The sequence below is a fragment of the Dromaius novaehollandiae genome, chromosome Z (assembly GCF_036370855.1).
Source record: "Dromaius novaehollandiae isolate bDroNov1 chromosome Z, bDroNov1.hap1, whole genome shotgun sequence".
Lineage (NCBI taxonomy): Eukaryota > Metazoa > Chordata > Aves > Casuariiformes > Dromaiidae > Dromaius > Dromaius novaehollandiae.
Genome location: NC_088132.1, coordinates 54,041,599 through 54,057,268, shown reverse-complemented (window position 1 = coordinate 54,057,268; position 15,670 = coordinate 54,041,599).

Sequence of the window (15,670 nt, the reverse complement as noted above, 5' to 3'; positions counted from 1 at the left end):
ACTCACATACACAAGGAAGGACATTTTCTAATGTAGTAGCTCGATGTAATGCCATGGTTTGGCTTTGCTTAGATGCACTGAGGTTCAAGGCTGCAGGTGCTGCTGAACACTTGTTCTCTCTCCCTTCTTCTGGGAATGTGGGGTGCTCATCTATTCCCCAAAAACTCTGTCGGTGCTCCAAACTTCACAAAACCATGCACGGGGTCCCCTTACAGACTCCTTCTACTTCCACTGTCTTTCTCTAGCAAGTCAGTGCAAATAATGCAGGGGTAAAGGCCATTCATTGCAGAGCCCTCCCAGTAGCTGAAGCATACTATTCAAAGAAAGTAAAGCAAGGGGCTTAGCTGTTTGCAACAATTTATCAGTACACCCAGCTTCACATTTATTTTCCTTTTGAAGTTACTGTCTTGCAAGAATGGGATTTTGACAGCAATTAGCACAGTGCCATCAGTGAAAACTATCCTCTCCTTCGTAACACTGAACTCTTGTCTTATGATCTGACAATGAAATTCTATCTAAAAATAAGCATCTGCTTCTAATAAAATTGTAATCTCATGAGATTACATGTGAAAAAGGAGCAGCTACTGTTTGCTACTTTCCTTCATGAGTAACACAAGAAGAATTCCCCACTGTTGGAAAGTGACAGTTTCTGGAAGTTTTAAAATATCCCTATGACTGCTTTTGTCTGAAAGGACTGACTATGCATTACTGCAGGTTTTCTAATTCCTCGAGGACTGAGACAGTTTAATTTTAGCTGGTTGGAACAGTGATGTTTCATGGGGGGGAAAAAAAAAAAAAAAAAAAAAAAAAAAAGCTCCTACCAGAACCATCAGAAGCACTCAAAGGATGACTGAACATAAGAAAGTATATATGGTCAGGTGGTTTGAAGATATAGTTTTGTCTTTTGATGATAATTAGTGTCACTTGAATGGAAGCTCATCTTTAAAATATCGATTTACTCAGTGATGTTCAGCTTCAACAGTACCCTTAGGGACAGATGTGAATAATAACAAAGGAAGAAGAGGTTTGAACTAGATAGAGAGACAGATAGATAGGTGATTTACACACATGTGATATATGGGTTGAGTCCCACTGAATAAAGGAATTACTAAAAAAGATTCTGAATCATTTCTGGTGTTGTATGATTGACATCAAAACCTGCTCTCCCCACACTGCAGTGTAGCAATAATTGTGCTACTTCTGGGATCATTACCCTTTTGATTCAATGTTCATTTCTCTTTTCAGCTCAAATTTCTTACATAATCAGTTCTATTAATCTAACAGTAAGTATTTTTTTATCCTTGTTACTAGTAATTAGAAAGAGATCGACATGCACAAGAATGGTTTTACTGAAGTACAGCTGTTTCTCATCATCTAAGGAGCTGTCAGCACTGTTTCTTAAATTTTTTCATCCACACATTGAAGTTAAAGAATATAATCATGGCCAGCAGCCTTTTCATTCTCATGCTGCAAAAGGATAATACCATAGCTTTGCACCAGAATCTATGCTGACCCTCTAAACTACCAATAAAAAGTGTGCAGTTGAAAATAGTTTTAAGCAGCTGGGCAAACAGCAAGAAGATGGTCAACTCCTGGCAGCCGTAGGGGCCAAACGCTATCTGTAGGACTGCCCTACTTCTTTCCCCGCCCTCTTTAGCTGTGCATTAAACAGGCAAGTGTAAGGATGTAGCCTGCCCTCCCAGTCAGGTCCTGCGCATGCACTGGATGAGATGCACCTCCTGGTCCCCTGTGCTGTTTTGCTAATGCCGGCATTTACCAACATGCATGAGAGCTGTTAAAGTATCTAGATTTGTGGATCATCCTTCTTTGTGGCTGAGATGAACAGGGCTTTAATGAAAAATATACAAATCTTGCAACATTGTTACTGACTCACTCAAGCATTGCACTAACTTTGCGAAGGTCAATAGCTGGGCATGTCACAAAATTTCATCTAAGCAATACACATGTAAGCAAACACCCACAAGATCTTTCTGCTCCCTCAACCCTCCCCCATAACTGAAAAAATGATACCACATGTTATGATGAACTCCTGAAGGAAATAAAAGCCATCCTGCTAACCTTTCCTAGTAGCATGTTACCCTCTGTCAGTCAATATTTTACTGTCACTGATCTGTAGTGGACAAGAAGTTCAGCTGGGAAAGCTAGTGCTGAAGTTTTTATAAATAGATTTACTGACCCATTATGAAGTCCACTTTTCAGCTGAGAATAGCAGTATACCAGGACTACCTGTACAACCTTCTCTTGTGCCAAAGCAAAACTAAGCATGGGCTGATAGGATATGCCCCATTTGCAAACTTGACTAAATGTGCAGACATGCAAACAATCCTGCTTGAACACACACAGAGTCAGCATTGCTGTCTGAAGCTGGGAAGTGCAGGTTCATGTAGGAGGGATGGAGGTTACCAAAGCAAGCACTGCAGTGCTAACGCAGGCAGTCTTGCTGTCCAGGCTAGAACAGCAGCACTCGTAATTATCCCACATGGGAGTTAAGGTCTCAGAGGTGGCAGTAGCTGAGATTTTAAGAGTAAACACTATAAAAGTCCTTAAATAAAAATATGTGAAAACTCTGTGCTGACAAAGGAGTGATACTCTGCATATAGTTTGGAGTGTGTCTTAAGAGGGAAGCAGTCTTTATGTTTATGTATTAAATCTATGTAAAAAGAGATTCTCCAGAAAAAAAAGCTTATTAAGATTTTTACCAAATCAAGGTAAATAAGATTTGTGATTGCAACTGATTTATGCACACACTACATTTTTCTCCCCCACACACCTAGGCCAAATACAAACTGACATATTTCCTGCTTAGTCCAGCATGCAGGAAAAAATACTGAAAGAAAGATGCTCCCTTTGATCATCTGAAATAAGGGAGTATGAAAAAAAATTATTATATCCTGATATGTAAACTAAGGATGTGGATGAAGCATAGAGTCCAATATTTTACCCTCGTATCATAAACTATTTGATTATCTCTAGTACAATTCCAGTATTTTCCATTCCAGGAGGGCTAAGTTTAATGATAAATCTATGGATCCAAATGCATCCATAGCATTACTGCTGTTCAAAATCACAGTGTTTTGAAATTCCAGCATCCCCCTCACCCCTTTTATTTTTATTTTTCTCTGCATCTACTTGCCTCCATTTCTAAATTTTATACTCATCTCCCAAATAGATTTTGAAGGCATAATTTATTCATATAAAAGGAGACCATATTGACAACTGAAAGGAGCTGTTGAATTATATCCCTTCTAATAGTCTCTGTCAAATTGTGCTACATTATTTCTTTGTCAAAGAGCAAGTCGTGCATAGTATGTCCTGAGCTGTTTCTGTTTAGAGACTGGAGAGTATAAAGAGGAGTGAACTCTAATACCATAAAGATTTCAAGATAAACATATTTAGCAATTAACATCAGAATTACTCAGGAAAGATGAACCAGAACTAATCAATTTTTCAAAAGAGAAATGCAATCTCATTAAAACAAAGAACAAACAAAACCCTTCCACTATCGTTCCTTCTGCTACCCACAAAGACATTTTCCATCCAGATATGCTTGTCACAAAATGTAAGGTATCAAAATGTTTTCTGACTCCTATCAGTATAACATCAAAGTAATGTAACTGAAGCCTGTTGAAGTTACACTGGTGTAAAACTGGTCCAAGTTAAAGGACTGTCAAGATCTATACTTTTAAAACACTAGAAGAAGTCCCATTTTTGCTAATCCAGTGAAGCCGCCGTGCAGTGCCATCATGGGCCATTGACAGGTACCCCCCAGAACCAGTCTCCCACAGCTCCCACAGTAACTCACTCACAGTGTCACATTTTCTTCAAGCTGACAGAAGTTTCTACAGCTGATTATTTTAAAACTCTAAACGCAGCTGAAAGCTTTTCACCCCATTGGCAGCCCGTGTACCTCAGGAATCTGCATTATGCATGAAGGTCACTGCTTTGTGCCTGTGCTAGAGAAACCCGCTGTACTTTGTGGTGGCTTGTCACAGGGGTCAGCCTGACAGCAGGCCCCAAATTTGCCTCTCAGAGCCTGCTATTTTGAAGATCACACTAACCTGAGGCATGCAAAAAGGCAGAGGTGATTAATCTAGACGATAATATAGATATTTTTGAACAGAGGTCTTGTAAAGAACAAACATATGTTTTGCAGGCACTAACCTTGAGCTGCTCAGTTTTCATATGCTGAGTTAAACACTTTTTCTTTGTTTTCACCATGCATATGCATATTTATTTAGCCAATATCAAGTATATAAAGTGCGCTGAAGCTATACATTTCAAAATTAAAAGTTCTAAGAATTAGGAAAAGTCTGAAGGTGGAAATACAGTGTCCAAAATAGGTAAGCTGTCCACAGTGCGCAATTGGTCTTTTGCATGCTTAGTACTGTTTAAGAAAAAGGTTCAAGGACTGTACATCAAAGATGACATGCTTGTTCCGTCAGTCCAAACTCTTCCTGAATGTAGAACCCCCAGATCTCTTGGACAATGGGGATATTCAGTAGCTTCCTACCTGACAGATAGCCCTGCTGACTGCGCAACCTGTTCACCGCTTTGCATTAATGAAGTTTACTTTTGTATTAAACTTTTCTAAAATAAAGGAATATACTTTTGTTCCCCTAGAAAAGAAAAAGGGAGGAAAAAATGCTGCAATGACAAGAAGTATGACTGTCGTTTTTGAAAACACTCCTTTTAGTATTAGAGTGCATGTGTTTGAAATGGCTTAGCTTAAATCTATATTATATTAGTTAAATTACATTGTAAAAAACTGCTGAATTAATGGCCTCATATACATTTGTTCAATGACTTGAACTAAGTGCAGGTTTTGGGGAAGCAATTGTCCATTATTGTACTTCCTGAATCAATACTGTTTTGAAGGAGTCACTAAGTTAATTTATGCTTTTAGTCCAATAGTACTTGTTCAGTTTGGCAGCTGCAGAGAAGGTCAACAGAGGTAAAGCTATGTTTCTTGAGATGTAGTAGTTCTGAAAAATTCTAGGTCACTCTAATTACTACCACTCTAAGCTAAACATAATGGCAGCCTGCCTTCTTCTTCAAAGATCCTGACAGCGTAATGTGACTCGAAAAATGAAATGAGCTCGCTGTTTTGTATACTCAGAGGGCTGGAATGACAGTCACCTGGGATGCAGTTGGATTTATCTTTGAATAAAATCTTCTGAAGTAAAACAGTTTAGCTTCCTTTCATCCATAATTATACCTGCTATGTAAATTAATCACCGAATGAGTCTGCACCTCATAGCATATGAAAAGGGAGGGCACGGCTAATACACAGCTAATCTTGTGACATTTTTCTTATCAAAAAGAATCAGAGGCTCTCACTGCTGCTACAGGCCTCCTCTCTCTGGCACAAAGGAGCTGCCCGCCTGAACTGTGCTGGGTTTCAGAGAGGAGTTCCTTATGAATTACATTTTTATTCTTTCCAGAAACAAACCAACAGATTGGGATGGCTGCTGATATAATTAACTTTTGGTTTTAGAGGATGATCTCCATACCTAAGACTGGTCATGCTCACACATCAAATCACAGTTTAATCTTTGTCAGTACTGAGAACGTTTCCTACTAACCATCCCACAGTTTTCTTTGTTTAATAAATCCCTGCTTGCCTGAGAGTCCCACAGCTTCTTCAGATTGTTCATTTTATAACTGATGAGGTTCTGACCCTATCTCCCTCAGAGTCTGTGCATGTTTGTGTAAGTGTGAGTGTGTATGAAAATGTTAAGCAAATGTTACTAGATATTTTCTAAGCTTTGAAGGGAAATATTTTCAGCTGGCCCTGTGAGAATGCTTCAATATTTCATGCAAAAAAGTGTATGAGGTTTGCAATAATGAAGATTAATGCATGCTGACAGTTGCTGTGTTAAGCTTCTCTTCTGAGGAGGTTGTACCAGATTTTGCTTTTTGTGATTCTAAAACAATAAATTCTAAAAAGAAGCCAATTTGTTAAAAAAAGAAAAAAGTAACACATACACTTCATTATTATTTAGGTAGAGCTTCAATTAAGTGAGATGGGATAGCACTTAGTTGTAATAAAGCGTATTTGAAACAAATAGAAAAAGGTTCATGTTGAAACATAACATGTGTGAATTCTGTAAGCTGTCCTTTGTGTCAAATCTGAGAAGTCAAAGACATAGGAACCCAATAAGTGTATATTAACTATTTTTTTAACTTCATGTCCATTCCTAGAATTACGAGGCCTTAAACATTAGCCATAGTTACTTCCATTTGTTATGTCTCAGGGGACATTAATGAGAATAGCCCTAACAGTTTAAGACAAGAAACTTCCACTCCTGTTGAAGAAAACAAGATGCTGTGGTCTCTATGGAAACTTTCTAAAACAATGTATCACATATTGTTTTAAGGCATTATTGTTATTCCAAAGTCAAAGAAAAATACTGCAGGTGATTATAGCTCAAGAAAAATGTTCATTACTTCACTGAAGAAAGTACAGTAAAGTGGGGACAAATTTAGTCCATGTTTCTAGTCGAGATGCCACTATGAATCACAGTTACCAAATAGACAAGAATATAGATCCAAGTTACTGGCTACCTACCTAGTCATGGTCTTACTGGTCAAATGGCACTCTTACCTTCCTTTCCATGGTAGGAAGCTGAAATAAATTTAGCCAGGGTGCTCATTTTAGAGGGCAATAGCATCATTCCCACAAAATGATGACTCCTTGGAGGCATCTTGCAGAAAAAGTTCAGCAGTTCTGTATCACCATCCCAAGATTTCCGATACTTTCCCCAGAGAAGCTCCATTACTTTTAGATGGACTATCCAGACTAGTAGTCCTCTGAAAATGCATGCAATAAAGAGTTATGATTAAAAGGGGAAATAATCCCCTGAATTAACACAAACTTATTTTTTCCCCCTTTAACTAGACTATCATAAGGAATTCCACAAAACTCTAAGAATGATCCTATGAATAAATAGTGTTAAATCTCTGCATAATATTTGACTAGCAAACATTAGACTTTATGAATTTAAAATTGCATCACAGAAAGTAAATGAAAGATTTTGTCATTGACTTCAAAGGGAATCAATTCTTAATTTTTGATTAACATGTTTTGATGATGCCTAAGTTCTAGGCAATAGCCTCAGAAAAAATCTAGTTATCATGATACCTAGTAATTCCACTTCCCTCTTATTGGATTAAGAAGGTATCAGCAAACACATTTTAGGGACCACAATATAACAAAGTACTTAAGTACACACTGAATATGAGAGACCATACAAGTGCTATAGAAGCTAATGGAATTTGAACAGGCTTAAAGTTGCAGTGCTTTCCTGAATTGACACTGTAATGCTTGATGCTGAACAGAGCTGAATGGCCCTGGTAATATGCTTTACTTGCTGTAGAAAACAAAACAAAACAAAGCAAAACAAAACACTGAATCAATGGATAAACATGGGGCTGAAGTCACTGCAGGGCTTGGTGGGGGGGAAAAAAAAAAAAAAAAAAAAAAAAAAAGACTGACTGTCTTTTACGGACTCCTAGGTCTTTCTAAGCAAAAGTCCTGAACTAAATAATGCACATGTTCAGAGAAAAGCAGAATATTGTTTTCTTTGAAAGTTTGGCTGTGAAGTATAAGCATAACAGATACCCACAAGTGTGCAAAATATGCATTCAGCTATAGTGCAGAATCAGACAAGTTTTAGATGATAAATTGCACTGTTCACTCATAGGTATGCATACGAGTGCAAAGTAGATACCACAATGCACTGGAGAAATAACTCACACGCCAGCTTTGACACTAACATTTCCAAGGGGAATTCTGTCCTTCTTCCTGATCTAATGTGGTAGATTCTGCTTGCAGTTTCACTTACACCAGGAGACTTATTTTGCATTAAGTCCCTACAACTCTTTCTTTGGGGCTCATGAGTATAGCTGGGACGCTACATGTGCAGCTCTCTGCTGACCCTCCAACCAAAAAGGAGGGCAGCTACCTCCTGCATCCTCTCTGCTAGTTCTCAGCTCAGCACCATCAGGTCCTGGGCTCAGGGCAATGGGTGGTGGCAATGACAGGGCTGCACCACAGGGAGGGACCCACAGGGCTCAGCACTCTCAGAGCTCGGAAAGGAAACCTCCAACGCTTCCTGCTCAGTAATTAGTTCCTCTGAACCCAGCTTGTGGCAAATTCTCTTTGGTCTGCAAACAAATTGGATGCTTTTCTTTGTGCCTTTTGTTTTCTCCTTGTATTTAGTGCCTGGCTTCTGAGTATTAACAACACAAAACACAACAAAACAGTGTTTTTCTATGTAAATAAAGTAAGTAACATGGAACGAACTAACACATTGAATTTTCATTGTACTGAAAATTAACTCTTTGGGCTTCGTGTTTCTTGTCAGCTTCAAGGAATAATTAACATTGGACAAAGAACGAATGCCATTATAAGGAACAGTACAGCTGAGATGTCTTGTCTCATTTGCAATTATGCCTTAAGGTAATGGGATCACATGGCAGGCTGAGATCCTGCATAATCAGTCAAGAGACTTTGATGTAACAGAAATGTAAAAAGATTATGGGGAAGACCTAAGCAAAGGTGCCAGTCTTGCAGCTGCTTCTGCATATTACAGTCCTTATAGCAGTCCCATTAAATCAGTGCACCTACCTGTGATTAGTCAAGTACACATGCACACACATGTGCAGTGCTATATTACACTTGTTACAGTGATGACCGTCCTGAGGAGAACACAGAGAAAAGGTATCTCTTACTGCATTGTTCCTCCTGCTTGCACAAATATGTCTTAGATTCTGGCTTACATTTTCAGACACTGTGTTCCCTTGTTTTTTTCCCCATACAAACTTTATTTTAATAAGGGCTGAGGATTACTATTCGTAGTAATGTTCTTCCCTATTCTTGAAGTAAATAATTACACTGAAGGCAATCAGATATCCTCAAGATGAAAATAGAGGAAGAAGAAAACCTTGTGAAATAATTAGGATATGTTTGAAGACAACACTGACATTTGAAATTGTATTAGCCAAAATTGTGCCTTGTAAGTTGTAAGTTAGTCTTTCAATGAAGTTGGTTTTAAAATTCATCTTAACTTAATTAATTAATGGTAACTTAACAATTCAGAGTTAAACCATGCTTAGGTGATACCTTTTGTAGTGGCATCCTCCAGCTTTTGCATGCACAACCAGTGAGCCTTCCTTTTCAAGGTTGTTTCTCCCCAGGTCGTTCTTTAGGAACTTTAGAAATTTTCCTGCATTGTCTTGGGTTTGTGCAGGAGACTGGAAGACATGGAAGGTCACAGATGTGTGGGGAAGGTATGTTCAGAGGAGGCACTGCCCTTTTCCCCTTCCCTTTATAATGCATAATCACTTCTGAAAATTTGGATAAACAAATTTTAAAACAATTCTATAATACAGAGACTTGGAGCACTGTTTCTGAATGGGAGGTGCTGTCTGTGTTTCCACAGTCTCCAGCAGAGGTGTTCACATTCTGCCTCTGCAGAGCCTCATGGTTTGAATAGCTGCATACGTGGGTCAGCCCTAATCCTTCCCCTCTCCCTCCTCCACCTTTATTTCCGTTTTTCTGTGCCCCAGCCCAGAGACATACAAGCCCACAAAGGGACGTCATGGGAAGGGTCAGGGACTCAGAGGCAAAGTGGGAGCTGGTGCAACCTTCCAACAAGACTTTACAGACACTGCTTACCTGAGCCTAAAAAAAGAGACAGGAGACTTACTGATGTTAGAGCTCAATTACTGCTATACAGACAGGGAAGTATAGTTGAAATCTTGCCTTTTCCTGATGTTGAGGTGCAAACACAAGGATCTGTGTAAGATCTATCAGAACTCAGGGGCTGGTCTTGTTGACATTTTTACTGTGGGCTTAAAAGGGAGGACCCTGATTTGTAAGTATTTAGGATGAAGAAAAGGATGTATTCTTCAGTGTCTTCCCCTAGCACAGCCCAGAATACACATTCGCTGTTTTAAAATCATGTTACACTAGCCAGGAAGAACTAGTCCTTGCTATTGAGACAGTAAATGAATCCTAATGAGCGTTTTCTAATTTAAGTCTGAAGCCTTATCTCATTCTTACACCAAAAGATTGTCATACTTTTTTTCAGGAGATGATCTGCAAAAGTTTCAATACATTCAGCTGATTCACTGTGACATTGGAATATAACCAAAAGGATAATTGATTTATACAGAAGGATCAAAATAAGAGGAAAAAAGCAGCTATGACACAGTCCTCAGGAGTTTACTAACAAACTGTGTACCAATGAAGATTTTTTCACAAGACAATGCCAGATGACTCCACAATGAATCATGTCAGATATCACAGAAGAACTTAATATTATTCATTCAATTTCTAGTAATATTGAACTGTTGCCTGAGAGCCTGAAAGGAAGCATGCCACCCATCCAAAAACATTTTACCAGTTGTACTAGAACATTCTTGACATATTTCACTCTCCCTCAACTTAAAAGGTGCTCGCTCCTATGAAGAGGTTCCTTGAATTCAAGGTGCTAACTCAGGTGACCAATTACTGCTAACCATGGGCTTTTGGTATCAAGGCTATCTCAGGCGGCCCTTCCATTTGTAGCATTTTTAGATAACATGACTGGAGAACAGCTGTTTACTCTGGTACAATGAAGATGATAGACCAGTATCCTCCATTTCATCATGGACAATCTATTTTAAATTACATTTTACACAAGAAAATCTTGCAGTCCATTATCTGACTCTGTGAACAAATTTGTTGAGGGGTGTCTGTCTATACTGCAGACATCAATCTGAATAGAATGTAACCCGCTGGGGAAAAAATTAACCACAAATGCATTTTTTGCAGGCCACAGAAATGCTTGTGGTAGAGGTTAGGGAAAAGACTGCTACATGTTTAAAAATATCTAAATGATTTTAGTTGAAGTGTAGTATTTTATACTATGGAGGAATTTACTGGGACACGTTTACTGAGCCATTCCTGTTACCCACTCTGTGTTTACAGGTGTAAACTGTGCATTCAGTCAGCTCAGCAGCTGCAACGAGACTGGGCAAATTGCCCTGCACCACATCACACCTAGCTTCTGGGCTGCCCTGGTTTGGAAGGCTGGTTTGAGACTCCAAGAAATATTTGAGGAATGTGACCGTTACAGTTAAACGTGTTCTTAGTGAAAAGCCGTTTGTTAATAGATGGGCTCATTCCTACAGTGAAACAACACTTTCTATTATAGCATAGAAACTGGAAGGAATGGAAAGGTGGACCAGCCAACGTGAGCGGTGAGTGACATGTGCTATGTATGTATATCATATAAATACCAAGATCAAATTCTTCTGGAAGCCAAAAGCTTTGACACCTGTCTGAAATGGAGTATCTTTTTATCTGCAAAGAAAAAAACCTGCTTACTGCTCATGGTCACCAGTTAGTGATAACTTTTTAAATAAAATACTTACAAATCATTCAGGAACGGGAAAAATGGCTTTCAAACAAAGAAGCGCTTCTGACTTTCAGGTAATCTTGTCTGTTCCTGTCTGAAGAGAATTCCATTCTTGTGCGAGCCTCTAAGCCAAGCAGGGTCAAACAAACCAGCAACATACATAAACTATCCACAAACTCCCCCGCTGCTGCCCCACACAAATGCCCTCATATTTCTTTTCTGAGGAAGAAAATTGTATTGGCATATATAAAGATGAACAGCTCAAGTAGGTGGATGAATTTAATTTCTCACTGCAGTACTTATGTTTTCCATCAGTCATAGTAAATAAGATCCTTGGTATGTATAAAGGAGAAACTAATGTATCAGTATTTTCACATCAGTTTAATCCCATTATATTTGCTTATACATTTAAAGCTAACAAGTTTTTAGTCAAAGTTATATAATGGCTAAATATCTTTTGACATATCTATCATATGGAATGTAAAACATGAAGCACCATATATCCTTTAAATGCTAGTGCTGAAATGTTAAGAATAAGAGAATTAGAAAAAAAATATAAAATCACACTGTTGAATATACAGATCTAGATCCCTAGCTGTTGTGAACCAACTTAGCTACAAACTGGGTATGTATCCAGTCCATAGTTAGTATGCTCCTCGCATTGGGAGCTTCTGAGGCTTTAACTGACAAAAAAAGATCTCAGATGTTAGTGGTATTCTTGTTCAGCTATAGCTTTCCAGGGAGAGACAACGAGCCCCTTCGGGCCCTCACAGAGATGCTCTCCTTGCAGTGGGAGAAGGGCTACGGCCCAGAGCAGCCTGGGCAGCATGCCCATTCCTCCATGGCTCTAGTTACAGTCCTTTATGCCAGCTTACAGTACATGATAGACATCCTTGTGTCAAGACATTTGCCTGTGAAGTGGAGCAGGCAAGTAAGAGGCACAGGCAAGTAAGAGGCACAGGCTTTCCTACTGACTCTGTTACAAGGGTTGTCATCTCTGACAGAAGAGTGGCACCAGGCGGGTGATGGAGGTATTTCTGTCTTGTGCCACTGCAGCTACTGACTCAGGAAACGCCGAGCACGGTCCCTTGCTCTGGTGAGCAGCTGCTGAGCTGCATCGTGCCGATGACTGAAGTGGCACTATTAGATACGTGGTCACTCACTGACGTAAATGCTGAACCACAACCCATCTGTAGGAGTGGACTTTGCCAAGATCGTAAGGGTGGGCACTAAGCTACAACAAATTATAGCTCTTCAAAAGTGCACCAGAAGACCTTTCATCCCATTGACGTGCTAGTCGCAAGCTTGTCCTGCAGACTTTGCAAAATTTCACAGCAATTTTACTTTTTGACATGAAGGTTGTTCATACTCTTTGCATCCTCTGAGGAAAGGAATAGAGGGGTCAGCCTGCAGAATCAATGAATTTGGGAGAAACACTGAGGACAATGCACAGCAAGTATAATATGGTTGAAGTACATTAACTGCTCTTGTGCTTTAGAGTGTTCATCTGGCCCCAGACCGAGCCCTCCTAACCTCAAACCCTAGTGCTCCTGTTTATCTGTTCCCAAATCCTCTCCTCATTCTAGCCTAGTATCATCAATCTATGGTTTTCCTCTCTCCTTGGTACAGATTTTACTCTCTCTGTACTCAAAGCAGAGGACTTTGTAAACCACACAGGATGGGTCTCAATGGGAGGATTTCTGAAACAAAGCTCAAGTGTTCAGTTCCTAGATCAGAACATTCTTCTTCCTTGACTTGGAGCAGCTGGGAGCATAGACCTAGAGCTGCTCATCCAGTTTCTGTATCAGTGATGCAGGGACAGGACACTCAAAACATTTCAAGAAAAAAAGGTACTTGGTGGGCATGTATGTATCTTAACCATGTATAAGCTTAGACGAGTTTGGTAGCTTTTTGCTGGGCACATCCCCGAGATGAAGGCTATTCCATGCCAAATTAAGCCTAGCGCAGAGATCAGCACATCACATTCCAGTCTCAGGATGTTTAAAAGTCAGGAAAAATTATACAGACCTGGAAGCAGAGGTCTTACTATAGACAATGCTACTAGCCCTGCTTCTTATTTCCATTTAGGAAAAAAAAGAAGAAAAAAAAATGTTGAATAATGATTGGATGTGTATGGAAAATCAAATTACTCTCATACTTTTAAAATACCCACAAATCCTGGGAACAGAAACAAGACATCCAACAGGAAGAGGTACATTTTCCATACGTCCAATCCTACCATCTCCAGTCTGTTTTGCAAGGAACTGAAGAAAATGGTGAGTGAAAGAGCAATATGCGCAAACATCATTGATCTTATCCACATAGAAAGGCTGAATAGAAAGGAAACGAACTGTTATGCTCAGTTGTAAGTCTGCTGATGAACACTGGATAATTATATAAATATTAAAGAGAGCTACAGGTATTGCTTTGGCATGGAAACCAGAATCACCTTTCTACTTCCTCTTCGCTCTCTCTATTCTCATACCTATTCAAGGCAAACTGGATAACAGCGGCCTGCAGAAAATGCACATCTGTATACCATATTCAATATAAGTAACGCATGGCTCAATTGCATATTCAAAATATCTCTATCAATGCCTCCTCAAATGAAGCCATAGATGTGGTATATTAACATGAGTCACATGTAGAAAAGGAATTTCCCCAAGTCAAAAATAGTAAAGGCAACACCATTCAAGGGGAAAATAAGATGGATATAAAAATTGAGGAAAGAAGATTTGGACAAAATATTTTCTATAAAATTCAGTGTCTAATTCTAGACTCCAGATATGAATTATTTTATGTGTTTAAAGTCAATAGCGTATACATTATAACTATGATTTGACACTTGCATAAGAATACGTTGTATCATTTTTTAAGAGACCTTTGATCTACCTGACCTAGCCTCAATGGATAGCATATATATTTTATGCCCTACAGTCCGAGTACTTAATTGTATGTATTGTGGTCAAGGCAAAATAATACATTTCTCTACAGCCCCACTGACCTCCTGCAGTGTCCCAGACCATCAAAGTATTTTAGGAAGTTGTTCATTTCAGTAGGCTTTTGATTTTCCAGTCTGATGCAAATGTTTAGTGACCTTTTATGCCATCTTTTGAGGGCTGATTTCCTTCATCTAGTCTTGTGGCCTTCAGAAATGTGTCCACTGACCTATTGTTTGATGTGCAACCTCAGATAACCACGATGGATTAGCTTTTAAAACAGCAAGAAAGTAGCATCAGAAACACTATCATGATGAACAGACTGCTCTGGCAATTCTCTTCATTCTCCGTGCTCAGTCTGTATTTCAGTAGGTTATCCATGCTTCTCATATACTCTTGTATATGACATACACTATATCTATATTGACACATATTTTATATTTTTACTAACATATACTGGCAAAAGGCATTTTGCTACTGTCTTAGAAAGTTAAGCTGTGAGAACAAGAAATATTTCCATGTTCTTACATTCAGATGCATTTAAATGTACACTTACAGCTCCCCAAATGCTGATACTGTTACCTACCATCAAAAGATATTTTGCGATCAGTGTAGTTGTAAAACTATACAACAAAAACTCATACAAGGATTAGGTCTGCCTGTTAGGCTCTATAGTCTTTAATTAACACAATTTTCTGAATCCTACAGTTATTCACACTGAAGAAAATTATCCAAACCTAAAAAAAAAAAAAAAAAACAAAAGTTTGCAACTGTACAATTATCTTCTATTTTGCCATGATTTATTTTATAAGGCTAACTGATCAGAGGATTTACCTGTAATTTGAATCTATGGTATAAGTACCCTTGCATTTACCACACAAGGATCAGAGACTATTTCATAATGATTTAGAGTGCCGATATGCATGTTAATCTCTAGAGCTCATTAGCAACAGGTATGGGAGGATGGACACTGATAAATAGTTGCTATTCTGAAGAGAATTATTCATTATTTTCTATCACTAGCTTCATTAAAGTTCCTGGGGAACTACATTATGAAGAATGAGAGGAAAATCACATCTAACTTCTTGAGGAACAGGCCCTGTGTTTTATGAAACAGTTGCAAGTTATAATTAAAAGCCAGAAAGAGTCAAGATATTGTATATTTTCAGAAATGTATGATTGAAATGCTGATATTCAGCCATCATTCACCAAAAGATAGCCTATTTTTATGGGCACCATTATATTCTTCTCATTTTTAAGGCTGATAGTGATATGCAATCTGAAATGATCACAACATAAATACTG